The sequence below is a fragment of the Jatropha curcas genome, chromosome 1 (genome assembly GCF_041381405.1).
Source record: "Jatropha curcas cultivar XTBG-Jc1 chromosome 1, XTBG_Jcur_1.0, whole genome shotgun sequence".
Lineage (NCBI taxonomy): Eukaryota > Viridiplantae > Streptophyta > Magnoliopsida > Malpighiales > Euphorbiaceae > Jatropha > Jatropha curcas.
Genome location: NC_143151.1, coordinates 1,413,282 through 1,422,503, shown reverse-complemented (window position 1 = coordinate 1,422,503; position 9,222 = coordinate 1,413,282). Strand labels below are relative to the sequence as shown.

The following is a 9,222-nucleotide window of genomic DNA, read 5'->3' as shown; positions in this document are numbered from 1 at the left end:
GATTGAGGCGATAAGTAATCTTAATTCCCGTAATAATGAAAATATAAATTTTCTCCAAAAATATAATGAAAATACAAAATCTATTTTGGAGAGTGCATTTACTACAAAGACAAAAGAACTCAATTCCCATAATAATGAAAATACGAAATTCGATTTGGGAGAATGCATTTCTGCAATGATGAAAGAATATATATCTTTGTCTACAATGAACTAAGTACCTAGAAATTTTCTATGAACAGAATTGAGAACTACTTAAAAGCATAAAAGTAAGGCTTGAATCGAACTGGGATCACCTTCCTTTCCTCTCTTTCATGCATTTCTAGATAGGCATGGCCACCGGTTCGGTTCTAACTAGAATCGAACCGGAACCAAACCGTAATGTAGACGAATCGAAACCAAACCAAAATCAGCGGTTTATAATTTTGAACTGGAACCGGCGTTCAAGGGCCGGTTAAGATTCATGTGAATGTTAAAATATGAACTAGAACCGGCTAGGAACCAGTAGTTTTGGTTCGGTTCGAACCGGATGCACAAAAAAATTGTAGCTTAAAATTTTTATAAAAAAATTTAAGTCACTTGATTTAATTGTAGTTGATTTGATTTATGGTGAAAAGAAATACAAATGTACAATGGACATAAGTTATAAAATGTGATGAAAAAAATACACATTTTTTGACTTAATTTATACAAAAAATGGTACATGAATAGTTGATTTTTTTTTTTTTTTAAAAATGCTTTCAAGTATACAAAAAAAGAGTGTAACGGATAGTTTTTGATATGATAGGTATTTTTTATTTATTTTTTTTAAATAAATTTTATTCATTTTTTAATCATTTATTTACTGTATTTACTAAATTATCCAAAAATATAGCTGTTATTTTTCTGTTATAAGGGACAATTTGGGAAACTAATAAATGAGAAATATGTACAAATATGATGAGTTGATGAGTTTTATTTCACAACCAATTATATCCTAACTCTTCTCGTATTCTCCATTATTTTTTCTATTGCTTTATTTTCCTTAATATTGGAATTATCTATTGTTTATTTTTTATTTTCTTACATCCAATTCCAAATTCTTTCTCTAATCTCAATTTTTTCCATTCATAAATTTACTTCATTTGATTTTTTTAATAATTTTCTTAGTATTTGAAAATAATAATTTCCAACTCATTCCATTAATTTTATATTCCATTTATAGTTTTCTATATTAATGAATTAACAAAATTTGTAAATTTAATGTAATAATAGTTCTAAGTTAGTTAATAGAAGTTTTTCTTTTAAAATTTTATAATAATTTATTTAGTTAATAAAATTTAAACATTTTAAAATTATTATTTATTTATGAATTTGGAATCAAAATTTTATTATTTTTTAAAAAATTTGCGTAATGCCGGAACCGAATCGAAACCGTAATTTGAACCGTCGGTTCGCCGGAACCGTGTCGAACCGCGTAGGAACTGAAACCGGACCGGAATCGAAGGTTCAAGGGTCGATTCTGATTCAAAATTTTAAACTTCTCGAACCGACGGTTCACTGAATCGGCCATGCTTATTTCTAGATCGCCTCCATATCACCAACCCTATTCTCTTCCGTTGCTGGCGGCAAAATGAATTTAGCTCATCGATTGAGATTCAAAGTGACTCTCACGACCTTATCTCTTGGTCGTAACTTCAAATAATGATGTTTTGTGGTTGGTCCCTCGCACAAACCCTAAGACCAAAGGTTGAATTTTTTGAGTCATTAAGTATAGTTGGCATGTCCCTTTTTCCTCCATTGTTTTATTTTTCCTTTAATTTTCATACTGTGACTAACATAATTCCAAATCATCTTAGTAGGGTTGGTCCCTCGCACAAACCCTAAGACCAAAGGTTGAATTTTTTGAGTGATTAAGTATAGTTGGCATGTCCCTTTTTCCTCCATTGTTTTATTTTTCCTTCAATTTTCATACTTTGACTAACACAATTCCAAATCATCTTAGAAGGTCCCTCTCTATCCATTGCCATATTCTCTTGAAATTGTTCTATTTTACTTTTTTGAACATGCTTTCTGTTGAATGTTGACTTAGTAGCTATGGTGAAGGCCGCTGGAAGATTAGATAATTATTTGTTATTTTGTTGCTATTTTTAAGGAATAATTTAATATGCTTATCATATCAGATATGCATAATAAGTTTGCTTATTTTTCTGAAGTTTTCTGTTTTTAGAGTCTATAAATACTTCTGTAATAGTTTTTCAATAAAATATAGCCTTCACATGTTTATAATCTTTTTTGAATTACTCTTAGTTTTTGAGACACATATCTAACAGTGTGGTATCAGAGCCAATATCTTATAGGACCTGTGAAATTGAGTGAACCAAAAATCAAACCCAAACACCAACCCGTTAGATGGAGGGGGAGTCTAGTTATGGTTCAATTACTCCTCCAATATTTGATGGAGTTAAATACAAAGTCTGGGCTATTAGGATGGAAACTCATCTCAAAGCTTATGATCTGTGGGAGGCTGTGGAAGAAGATTATGAAGTTCCACCACTTGGAGATAACCCAACAATGATTTAGATCAAAAGTCACAAAGAGAAGGTGACAAGAAAAGCTAAAGCCATGAATTGTTTGTTTTCTGCTGTTTCACCCTCGATTCTCAGCAGAATTATGCAAAAGAAATCTGCCGCAGAAATTTGGAAATATCTTGAAAAGGAGTATAAAGGAAATGAAAAGTTAGATAATATGCAAGTCATGAATTTATTTCGTGATTTTGAAACACAAAGGATGAAAGAATCAGAAACTGCAAAAGAGTATGCCAATAGACTTCTTGATATTGCAAATAAGGTGAGACTTTTTGGCAAAGAATTTTCTGATGAACGAATTATTCAAAAAATTCTAGTCACATTACTTGAAAAATATGAAGCAACGATCTCATCTTTGGAAAATTCTAAAGATCTGTCAAGTATTACCTTGGCAGAACTCTTAAATCCTTTACAGGCTCTATAGCAAAGAAGGCTTATGAGGAATGAAGTTTCTGTAGAAGGTGCTTATCAAGCAAGTTCACGAATTAAAGAAGGGAAATTGACACAGAGGACAAGAAAGGCCAAAAATTATCCACCATGTCCGCATTGTAAGAAAACAAATCATCCTCAACAAAGGTGTTGGTGGAGACCAGATACACCTTAAAGTTCATAGGATAGGACGAAAAGAGAATTGTTTGAGGTCCTTATACTCATTATGCCTAGCATTGAATAAACTGGGTATTCACCCTATCAAGGCCTTAATTCAATGATGAATTATGTTCGGCGTCTAAAAAGACAGCTAAATTGGACCGAACCCTTTGTGTCAGGCTATTGTTCTTTTGTTCCCTAAAAATCATGGAGTAAGACATCGACTTCTCAATAACTTTTTTGATTACATGATAGACTTCTTTGAAAAAGGTGTTGGTGGAGACCAGATATTAAATGCCATAAATGTGGTCAGTTGGGACACATCGAAAAAGTATGCAAAGGACAGCAGCAAGAAGAGGTTGAGGCTAAGGCTGTTGTTGATGAAAACCAGGGGGAGCACTTATTTATGGCGTCATATGTTACTACAGACAACTCTGAAGGATGGCTTATAGACAGCGGTTGCACGAACCACATGACCTATGATCGGGAATTATTTAAAGAGCTTGACACAACTGTCATCACCAAAGTCAGAATTGGAAATGGTGAACGTATTGCTACAAGAGGCAAAGGAATTGTGTCCATAGATAGCCTATCAGGTCAGAAACTTATTTCTAAAGTTTTATTTGTTCCTGATATTGATCGGAACTTGTTAAGTGTTGGGCAGCTGCTAGAAAAAAATTATGAAGTGCTCTTTAAAAAAAAAGGTTGTATAATCATCGATCCTGAAGGAAAAGAGGTGTTTAGAATCAAGATGAAAGGCAAAAGTTTTGTTCTTGACATATTGGAACAAGAACAAACTTTTGTTGCACAAAGAGACAGCAACACCATGCTTTGGCATAAACGATTAGGGCACTTTCATCATAATGTAGTGCTATTTATAAAGAAAAATCAAATGGTGAAAGGCTTACCAGACCTGGAGAAAGATTTGCCGATGTGTGCAGCCTGTCAATATGGAAAGCAGACCAGATTGCCTTTTCCGAAAAGAACAGAATGGAGAGCAACTCATAAGCTAGAACTTGTACATACAGATGTTGGAGGCCCACTGAAAGTATCATCCTTGAATGGTAGTAAGTATTATATTATATTCATTGATGATTATACAAGATTCTGTTGGATATATTTTCTTAAATCCAAAACTGAGGTTGCTGGTATTTTTTGGGAGTTCAAAACATGGGTTGAAAATCAAAGTGGATGTGAGTTACATGTCATACGATTTGATAATGGCACGGAATACACTTCTGATAAATTCAACAGATTTTGTAAAGACACAGGAATTGAACACCAATTGATGGCACCATACACTCCACAGCAGAATGGAGTAAGTGAAAGAAAGAATAGAGTGGTAATGGAGATGACAAGATGTCTGCTACATGAAATGGATTTGCCGAAGAAATTCTGGGTAGAGGCTGCAAGTGCTGCAGTTTTTTTACTGAATAGGCTTTCTACTAAAGCTTTGAAGAATAAAACTCCTTTCGAGGCTTGGTTTGGTCATCAACCATTTCTGTTAAACTTAAAAATATTTGGATGCCTGTGTTTTTCTTATGTGCCTCAGGTGAAAAGGGATAAGCTTGATAGAAAGGCTGAAGCAGGAATCTTTGTAGGCTATAGCAACACGTCAAAAGCTTACAGAGTTTATCTACCTCAAGTGGATAAAGTCATAACCAGCAGAGATGCTGGAAGATGAAAAATGGAGTTGGAATGATGCTAAAAATAACAAAATTCCAAAAACAGTTGAAGAAAATGGTGATGCCTTAGAATTTTTTGATGATGCCTTTGATGATGAACCAATAAGGGGCACAAGATCACTTGAAGACATTTATCACAGATGCAATGTGGCTATCATGGAGCCAGAAAAATTTGCAGATGCTGTTTTAGATGAGAAATGGGTTTCAACAATGGAGGAGGAGCTGAGAATGATTGAGAAAAATGATACATGGGAGCTTGTGGATAGACCAACACACAAGAAGGCCATTGGAGTAAAATGGGTTTATCGGACAAAGCTGAATTCTGATGGATCTATTAATAAACATAAAGCAAGACTGGTGGTCAAAGGTTATGCTCAAATGTGCGGAGTTGATTTTTCTAAAACTTTTGCTCCTGTGGCTCGTCTTGATACAATCAGAATGCTATTAGCTATAGTTGCACAAAAAGGATGGAAGGTTCATCAACTTGATGTAAAGTCGGCTTTTTTAAACGTTTACTTGGAAGAAGAAATTTTTATAGAGTAGCCCGAAGGTTTTCTGGTTAAAGGACATGAAGATAAAGTATATCATTTGGAAAAAGCCTTATATGGTTTGAAGCAAGCCCCTAGGGCTTGGTACAGCCGAATTGATTCTCATCTTCTAAGCTTAGGCTTTGAGAAAAGCTTGAGTGAATTCACTCTCTATGTTAAGAAAACAGAAACAGATATACTCATAATATCTTTGTTTGTTGATGATCTATTAATAACAGGTAGCAATGGAAGAATGATAAATCAATTCAAGGCAGAGATGATGGAGGTGTTTGAAATAACAGACCTTGGAGAAATGTCTTTTTTTCTTGGAATTGAAGTGCATAAAAAAGAAAATGAAGTTTTTATTTGTCAACAAAAATATGCCAAGGAGATTCTAAAAAAATTCAAGATGGAGAATTGCAAGTCAACCACAACTCCAATGAATCTGAAGGAGAAATTTTGCAAAGAAGATGGAGCCAAAAAGGTAGATGAGGTGTTGTACAGGAGTTTAATAGGTTGCCTAATGTATCTAACTGCAACCCGACCTGATATCATGCATGCTGTAAGTTTGCTGTCAAGATACAAGCATTGTGCTAGTGGGATTCATTTTCAAGCAGCAAAACGTATTATTAGATATATTAAAGGCACAATAAACCATGGTATTAAGTTCAGTCAAATTCAGAATTTTAATTTTCATGGTTTTTCCGATAGTGATTGGGCCGGTTGTTGAGATGATATGAAGAGCACTTCCAGTTACTGTTTCAGTTTTGGTTTTGGTGTATTTTCCTGGTGTTCCAAAAAGCAAGATGTGATAGCTCAATCCACAGCTGAAGCAGAGTATGTTGCAGCCACTTTAGCAGTTAATCAAGCTTTGTGGATAAGGAAATTGTTACCTGACTTGTCTATGCAAGAAAAAGGAAGTACAGAGGTTTATGTCGACAACCAGGCTGCAATCTCAATTGCAAATAATCCAGTATTTCATGGAAAAACTAAGCACTTCAAGATTAAATTGTATTTCCTTAGGGGACTTCAAAAGAATGGTGAAGAAAGTTTGGTGCACTGCAATTCAGAATTTCAGAATGCTGATATTTTGACCAAATCTCTCTCGAAGGCTAGATTTGAATATTTAAGAGAAAGACTTGGAGTTTGCTGCTCCTAAGCCAAGGATTAGATTTTGTTGAATGTTGACTTAGTAGCTATGGTGAAGGCCGTTGGAAGATTAGATAATTATTTGTTATTCTGTTGCTATTTTTAAGGAATAATTTAATATGCTTATCATATCAGATATGCATAATAAGTTTGCTTATTTTTCTGAAGTTTTCTATTTTTAGAGTCTATAAATACTTCTGTAATAGTTTTTCAATAAAATATAGCCTTCACATGTTTATAAATTTTCTTATTAAATATCTTTTTTGAATTACTCTTATTTCTGAGACACATATCTAACACTTTCTATCTTTTCAGAACTTTAGTAGTTTGTGAAAAGAAAAATAGAAAGAAAAAGATAAAAAATTTATTGGTGTATTTATGCATTTTACATAAAAACAGAGTGGACGAAGAATGACGAGTGAGTTAGTTATGGCTGTAAGGTCGATGGTAGCAATGCCAATGTGGTCATCAATCTTGAAGATGCTTTTTATGGTGAGAAGAGAGCTCAGAGTTAGTCTTGTTGACACACACGAGAACCATGTAAGTCTTAGATTAGAGTCCAATAGCTCCGAATCTTAGGTTATCGAAATAATCTACACTGTCGTTTTATAAAAATTAACACACTCGCTGCCAATAGCAAGGCAAAGGTTAGAAATATTTTTGACTTTTTTACCTTCGTTTAACAAAAAAAAAAAAAAAAAAAAAAAAAAACTCTAATTTTAGACGGAAGGACTTTTAACGAGCAGAATTAAACTTCAGGGACTATATGATTGATATACAAAAATAAGGGGACGAGTTGAATAATTTTGTACAACCTCATGCACCAAAAAAAATTTTTTCCTTTCAAAGTTTTAACAAAATCAAAAAAACAACGGAAAGGGTTATATAGGCGCGCTATCTCTGTGATCACTAATGTAAATGGGAAACAACTCTGGCTCCGATTCCGGCCACCGTCTCTCCGTTGAGCCTCCTTATCAGATCTCTGAATGTAATTTCACTTCTCATTCCTCGAAAGCCGCAAAATTTCTTCATCGTTGTTTCGCCTCTCTCTAGCTTTTGTGCAAAAACCCTAAATTTTTCGTACAACACTCGAGCTAGACCTACTCGTTTCAAGCTATTGATGACAATAGTTGAGGACTTATTTTTTGTATTATTGATTGTTCATTTTTATTGACGAATTCTCCTACAGTTAAGAGTTTTTGGGTTTATCCATTTTTGAAAATTTTATTTGTTATTATTTATATATTTCATGGTTTAGCAGAGAAGATGAAAATGTAGCTAAAGGTTTCAACTACTTTTCCCCTCTCTTTGCAATACTTGTAAATGGAGAGATTTGTTTTGATGATTATTGTTAATGAGAAATATAAAAATTATGAGAAAGATCAAAATATGGCATTATTGCTTCTAAATTTGTATATTTTGGAGTATCTTTATGAAGCACCAACCAGATTGCCAATGATGTATATATTCTGCTATCATTTTTGCTAGTTCTGTGCCAAAGTCACAAGTGTTTCTTTTTTCCATATTGACTTCAAGTGTTCAATATGTTGCTTGGTGATTGCCTATTCTTGCTGTTTTTCTTGGTTCTTGGCTTCTGAGTTGCACTGGCATTTTTCAACAATTTGTTTGCTTATTGGCTTTTCTGTCTTTCTGCTTCTGTTCAATTGATCTTCTTAGCTCTTAAATGGTAAATCTTTTACAAGACAATGTATTCATTTGAGTAAATTAGTTGTTTGTTGGCATTGTTCGTTGTATAAGATTAAGGCTCTTTCCAAGCAAAATTTTTGAATGTTCATTGAATCATATCAGTAGTGGTACAGTTATTAGTTTTTCATTTGAGCAACGTGAGGCAAGGTTGCTTGTCCATTTCAAAATAATGTGTCTTTTCTTTTTTCGATACCCAAACTATCTCGTTTTATTTATTGCTTTCAGTCAAAGAACCATCCCCTAAGATCCCCAAGCTTTAACAACATAGAGTACAAGAAGTGTTTGAAACAACTGCTCTTCAGGTGAAAGAGCTCTCTGAGAAAGCTATTTTGCCCACCAGAGCCTCTCTTCTTTCTGCAGGGTATGATCTCTCCAAGTATGTTGTCGAAAGCGGAAATCACCTTTTCTTCTTGCATTTACTTAAAAGAGTCTAGAATAATGAGAATGATTTTTTAAGTTTGTCATTATTTGTTGTACACTGTAAAGCTCATCCGATACTTAAGTATCTGCTAGAGGAAAAGCTCTTATCCCACTGATCTAAGCATTTCGATACCCGAAGGAACATGTGCTCGCATTGGTAAATCCATTCCATTTTCCGTTCTGGTGAGTAAACTTTTGTTTCCCAAATATGGGTTATTTTTATTTTGGATGCAGCCCCAAGATCAGGATTGACATGGAAGCACTCAATTGATGTGGGTGCAAGTGTGATAAATGCCAAACACAGGGATCCGGTTGGTGTTTGTATTATTTAACCATTCTCAAATTTACTTTGAGGTTAAGGTTGGAGATAGGATTGCTCAGTTAATTATTGAGAAGATCACGACTCCTAATGTTGTGGAAGTTGAAGATTTGGATAGGACAAGAGAGTTTAGCTCTGAAGGGGTTTGGGCTTGTGTATTCTTTTTTTGGGCTCTTCCTATAATTGAAAAGGAGCAGAATAGCTGTTGTGATAAATTATTTTATATTTAGAATTTCACCAAACTTGAATTTACATAATTATTA

General features: G+C 33.9%; 1 long non-coding RNA gene across 1 annotated transcript; it reads left to right on the top strand.

The window, feature by feature from the left end:
- Positions 1 to 8,172: 8,172 nt before the first annotated feature.
- LOC149498749 (uncharacterized) lies at positions 8,173 to 9,216 on the top strand. Its single transcript, XR_016318518.1, has 2 exons — positions 8,173 to 8,596; positions 8,707 to 9,216. It is a non-coding gene; the product is annotated as an uncharacterized LOC149498749 (long non-coding RNA).
- The last annotated feature ends 6 nt before the right edge of the window (positions 9,217 to 9,222 follow it).